The following is a 6,791-nucleotide window of genomic DNA, read 5'->3' as shown; positions in this document are numbered from 1 at the left end:
GAAATTGAACCAAAGTTTGAATATGATTATTACCTTGTATTAGAATGATAACCTACTGTAAGAAACAAAGATTTCTTGAGATTGGATGATCACCTTACAAGATTGGAAGTGAGCTAGCAAACTTGAAAGTATTCTTGATTTTATGAAACTAGAACTTTTGGAATTTATGAAGAACACTTAGAACTTGAAGATAGAACTTGAGAGAGTTCAATTAGATGAAGAAAATTGAAGAATGAAAGTGTTTGTAGGTGTTTTTGGTCGTTGGTGTATGGATTAGATATAAAGGATATGTAATTTTGTTTTCATGTAAATAAGTCATGAATGATTACTCATATTTTTGTAATCTTATGAGATATTTCATGCTAGTTGCCAAATGATGGTTCCCACATGTGTTAGGTGACTCACATGGGTTGCTAAGAGCTGATCATTGGAGTGTATAATATACCAATAGTACATACATCTAAAAGCTGTGTATTGTACGAGTACGAATACGGGTGCATACGAGTAGAATTGTTGATGAAACTGAACGAGAATGTAATTGTAAGCATTTTTGTTAAGTAGAAGTATTTTGATAAGTGTATTGAAGTCTTTCAAAAGTGTATAAATACATATTAAAACACTACATGTATATACATTTTAACTGAGTCATTAAGTCATCGTTAGTCGTTACATGTAAGTGTTGTTTTGAAACCTTTAGGTTAACGATCTTGTTAAATGTTGTTAACCCAATGTTTATAATATCAAAAGAGATTTTAAATTATTATATTATCATGATATTATGATGTACGAATATCTCTTAATATGATATATATACATTAAATGTCGTTACAACGATAAACGTTACATATATGTCTCGTTTCAAAATCATTAAGTTAGTAGTCTTGTTTTTACATATGTAGTTCATTGTTAATATAATTAATGATATGTTTACTTATCATAATATCATGTTAACTATATATATAACCATATATATGTCATCATATAGTTTTTTTACAAGTTTTAACGTTCGTGAATCACCGGTCAACTTGGGTGGTCAATTGTCTATATGAAACCTATTTCAATTAATCAAGTCTTAACAAGTTTGATTGCTTAACATGTTGGAAACATTTAATCATGTAAACATCAATCTCAATTAATATATATAAACATGGAAAAGTTCGGGTCACTACAGTACCTACCCGTTAAATAAATTTCGTCCCGAAATTTTAAGCTGTTGAAGGTGTTGACGAATCTTCTGGAAATAGGTGCGGGTATTTCTTCTTCATCTGATCTTCACGCTCCCAGGTGAACTCGGGTCCTCTACGAGCATTCCATCGAACCTTAACAATTGGTATCTTGTTTTGCTTAAGTCTTTTAACCTCACGATCCATTATTTCGACGGGTTCTTCGATGAATTGGAGTTTTTCGTTGATTTGGATTTCATCTAACGGAATAGTGAGATCTTCTTTAGCAAAACATTTCTTCAAATTCGAGACGTGGAAAGTGTTATGTACAGCCGCGAGTTGTTGAGGTAACTCAAGTCGGTAAGCTACTGGTCCGACACGATCAATAATCTTGAATGGTCCAATATACCTTGGATTTAATTTCCCTCGTTTACCAAATCGAACAACGCCTTTCCAAGGTGAAACTTTAAGCATGACCATCTCTCCAATTTCAAATTCTATATCTTTTCTTTTAATGTCAGTGTAGCTCTTTTGTCGACTTTGGGCGGTTTTCAACCGTTGTTGAATTTGGATGATCTTCTCGGTAGTTTCTTGTATAATCTTCGGACCCATAATCTGTCTATCCCCCACCTCACTCCAACAAATCGGAGACCTGCACTTTCTACCATAAAGTGCTTCAAACGGCGCCATCTCAATGCTTGAATGGTAGCTGTTGTTGTAGGAAAATTCTGCTAACGGTAGATGTCGATCCCAACTGTTTCCGAAATCAATAACACATGCTCGTAGCATGTCTTCAAGCGTTTGTATCGTCCTTTCGCTCTGCCCATCAGTTTGTGGATGATAGGCAGTACTCATGTCTAGACGAGTTCCTAATGCTTGCTGTAATGTCTGCCAGAATCTTGAAATAAATCTGCCATCCCTATCAGAGATAATAGAGATTGGTATTCCATGTCTGGAGACGACTTCCTTCAAATACAGTCGTGCTAACTTCTCCATCTTGTCATCTTCTCTTATTGGTAGGAAGTGTGCTGATTTGGTGAGACGATCAACTATTACCCAAATAGTATCAAAACCACTTGCAGTCCTTGGCAATTTAGTGATGAAATCCATGGTAATGTTTTCCCATTTCCATTCCGGGATTTCGGGTTGTTGAAGTAGACCTGATGGTTTCTGATGCTCAGCTTTGACCTTAGAACACGTCAAACATTCTCCTACGTATTTAGCAACATCGGCTTTCATACCCGGCCACCAAAAATGTTTCTTGAGATCCTTGTACATCTTCCCCGTTCCAGGATGTATTGAGTATCTGGTTTTATGAGCTTCTCTAAGTACCATTTCTCTCATATCTCCAAATTTTGGTACCCAAATCCTTTCAGCCCTATACCGGGTTCCGTCTTCCCGAATATTAAGATGTTTCTCCGATCCTTTGGGTATTTCATCCTTTAAATTTCCCTCTTTTAAAACTCCTTGTTGCGCCTCCTTTATTTGAGTAGTAATGTTATTATGAATCATTATATTCATAGATTTTACTCGAATGGGTTCTCTATCCTTCCTGCTCAAGGCATCGGCTACCACATTTGCCTTCCCCGGGTGGTAACGAATCTCAAAATCGTAATCATTCAATAATTCAATCCACCTACGCTGCCTCATATTCAGTTGTTTCTGATTAAATATGTGTTGAAGACTTTTGTGGTCGGTATATATAATACTTTTGACCCCATATAAGTAGTGCCTCCAAGTCTTTAATGCAAAAACAACCGCGCCTAATTCCAAATCATGCGTCGTATAATTTTGTTCGTGAATCTTCAATTGTCTAGACGCATAAGCAATCACCTTCGTTCGTTGCATTAATACACAACCGAGACCTTGCTTTGATGCGTCACAATAAATCACAAAATCATCATTCCCTTCAGGCAATGACAATATAGGTGCCGTAGTTAGATTTTTCTTCAATAACTGAAACGCTTTCTCTTGTTCATCATTCCATTCAAATTTCTTCCCTTTATGCGTTAATGCAGTCAAGGGTTTTGCTATTCTGGAAAAGTCTTGGATGAACCTTCTGTAGTAACCTGCTAGTCCTAAAAACTGGCGTATGTGTTTCGGAGTTTTCGGGGTTTCCCACTTTTCAACAGTTTCTATCTTTGCCGGATCCACCTTAATACCTTCTTTGTTCACTATGTGACCGAGGAATTGAACTTCTTCCAACCAAAATGCACACTTTGAAAACTTAGCGTACAATTCTTCCTTCCTCAATACTTCTAACACTTTTCTCAAATGTTCACCGTGTTCTTGGTCATTCTTTGAGTAAATAAGTATGTCATCAATGAAAACAATGACAAACTTGTCAAGGTATGGTCCACACACTCGGTTCATAAGGTCCATGAACACAGCTGGTGCATTAGTTAAACCAAACGGCATGACCATAAACTCGTAATGACCGTAACGTGTTCTGAAAGCAGTCTTTGGAATATCATCTTCTTTCACCCGCATTTGATGATACCCGGAACGTAAGTCAATCTTTGAATAAACAGACGAGCCTTGTAGTTGATCAAATAAGTCGTCGATTCTCGGTAGTGGGTAGCGGTTCTTGATGGTAAGTTTGTTCAACTCTCGGTAGTCGATACACAACCTGAATGTACCATCTTTCTTCTTGACAAACAAAACAGGAGCTCCCCACGGTGATGTGCTTGGTCGAATGAAACCACGCTCTAAAAGTTCTTGTAATTGGCTTTGCAGTTCTTTCATCTCGCTGGGTGCGAGTCTGTAAGGAGCACGAGCTATTGGTGCAGCTCCTGGTACAAGATCTATTTGAAATTCAACGGATCGATGTGGGGGTAATCCCGGTAATTCTTTCGGAAATACATCGGGAAATTCTTTTGCAATGGGAACATCATTGATGCTCTTTTCTTCAGTTTGTACTTTCTCGACGTGTGCTAGAACAGCATAGCAACCTTTTCTTATTAGTTTTTGTGCCTTCAAATTACTAATAAGATGTAGCTTCGTGTTGCCCTTTTCTCCGTACACCATTAAGGGTTTTCCTTTTTCTCGTATAATGCGAATTGCATTTTTGTAACAAACGATCTCCGCTTTCACTTCTTTCAACCAGTCCATACCGATTATCACATCAAAACTCCCTAACTCTACTGGTATCAAATCAATCTTAAATGTTTCGCTAACCAGTTTAATTTCTCGATTCCGACATATATTATCTGCTGAAATTAATTTACCATTTGCTAATTCGAGTAAAAATTTACTATCCAAAGGCGTCAATGGACAACTTAATTTAGCACAAAAATCTCTACTCATATAGCTTCTATCCGCACCCGAATCAAATAAAACGTAAGCAGATTTATTGTCAATAAGAAACGTACCCGTAACAAGCTCCGGGTCTTCCTGTGCCTCTACCGCATTAATATTGAAAACTCTTCCACGGCCTTGTCCATTCGTGTTCTCCTGGTTCGGGCAATTTCTAATAATGTGGCCTGGTTTTCCACATTTATAACAAACTACATTGGCATAACTTGCTCCGACACTACTTGCTCCGCCATTACTCGTTCCGACACCATTTGTTCCTTTCGTTCTATTAACCCCTGGTCCGTAGACCTCACACTTCGCCGCGCTATGACCATTTCTTTTACACTTGTTGCAAAATTTGGTGCAGAACCCCGAGTGATTCTTTTCACACCTTTGGCATAGTTGCTTCTGATTGTTGTTGTTGTTGCGGTTATTATTGTTATTGGGATGATTGTTGTAGTTGCTGTTGTTGTTGTTGTTGTTGTTGTTGTTGTTGGGCCGTTTGTTGTAGTTGCGATTGATGTTGCGATTGTTGGGATAATTGTTGCGATTATTGTTGTAATTGCTGTTGTTGTTGTATTGGTGATTCTTATCACCGTTTTCCTCCCACTTTCTTTTGACTTGCTTCACATTGGCCTCTTCAGCAGTCTGTTCTTTAATTCTTTCTTCAATCTGGTTCACTAGTTTGTGAGCCATTCTACATGCCTGTTGTATGGAGGCGGGCTCGTGTGAACTTATATCTTCTTGGATTCTTTCCGGTAATCCTTTCACAAACGCGTCGATCTTCTCTTCCTCATCTTCGAATGCTCCCGGACACAATAGGCACAATTCTGTGAATCGTCTTTCGTACGTGGTAATATCAAATCCTTGGGTTCGTAACCCTCTAAGTTCTGTCTTGAGCTTATTGACCTCGGTTCTGGGACGGTACTTCTCGTTCATCAAGTGCTTGAATGCTGACCACGGTAGTGCGTACGCATCATCTTGTCCCACTTGCTCTAGATAGGTATTCCACCATGTTAACGCAGAACCTGTGAAGGTATGCGTAGCGTACTTCACTTTGTCCTCTTCAGTACACTTACTTATGGCAAACACCGATTCAACCTTCTCGGTCCACCGTTTCAATCCGATCGGTCCTTCGGTTCCATCAAATTCCAAAGGTTTGCAGGCAGTGAATTCTTTGTAGGTGCATCCTACACGATTTCCTGTACTGCTAGATCCAAGGTTATTGTTGGTATGTAGCGCAGCCTGTACTGCGGCTATGTTTGAAGCTAGAAAAGTACGGAATTCCTCTTCATTCATATTCACGGTGTGTCGAGTAGTCGGTGCCATTTCCTTCAAAATAGTTAAATGGAACAAGTTAATCATACAGAATATTAAGAGTAGTTAATAGTATTTCGTAGCATAATATGAACTCATTTATAAAAGCTTTTTCTTCATATTAGCGTTTTATAAGTTTAAATTCGGGTAGTACCTACCCGTTAAGTTCATACTTAGTAGCTAATATACAATTCAACTACTACAATTCTATATGAAAAACTGATTATAATAATATTTAGCGTTCAAACTTTTATACAATATTTTACAAACTTACAATACCGCTTATTTTACATAAAGCATGAAATATAGCACACAATAACTTTGATACAAGATAGTTGTGAAGACAATTCTAGCTAGTACACAAGTCGTTCAGCAAAGGCAATAAATACACGTAATTCATACGTCCAGAAACAAGTCATGCATTCTGGTTTTACTAGGACTACTTCCCATCCTTGGTCTTGTGCAACATAACCGTTATGGCCGTTGATAAGACAGCGTGTTGTAACGTCATCAAAGGGACGAGGGTTACGTAATGTCCAACAGTCCCGTAATAATCTAAAAACCTCATTTCTTACCCCAATTACCGACTCCGTCACTTGTGGAAACGTTTTGTTTAATAGTTGTAGCCCGATGTTCTTGTTCTCACTTTGGTGAGAAGCGAACATTACTAATCCGTAAGCATAACATGCTTCTTTATGTTGCATGTTAGCCGCTTTTTCTAAATCACGAAGTCCAATATTCGGATATATTGAGTCAAAATAATTTCTTAACCCGTTGCGTAAAATAGCATTTGGGTTCCCCGCAATATATGCGTCAAAGTAAACACATCGTAACTTATGGGTTTCCCAATGTGATATCCCCCATCTTTCAAATGAAAGTCTCTTATAAACCAAGACATTCTTGGAACGTTCTTCGAATGTCTTACAAACTGATCTCGCCTTAAATAGTTGTGCCGAAGAATTCTGGCCGACTCTAGACAAGATTTCATCAATCATGTCTCCGGGTAGGTCTCTTAAA

The sequence above is a fragment of the Rutidosis leptorrhynchoides genome, chromosome 11 (assembly GCF_046630445.1).
Source record: "Rutidosis leptorrhynchoides isolate AG116_Rl617_1_P2 chromosome 11, CSIRO_AGI_Rlap_v1, whole genome shotgun sequence".
NCBI classification, from domain to species: Eukaryota; Viridiplantae; Streptophyta; class Magnoliopsida; order Asterales; family Asteraceae; genus Rutidosis; species Rutidosis leptorrhynchoides.
This window is presented reverse-complemented; position numbering follows the sequence as displayed.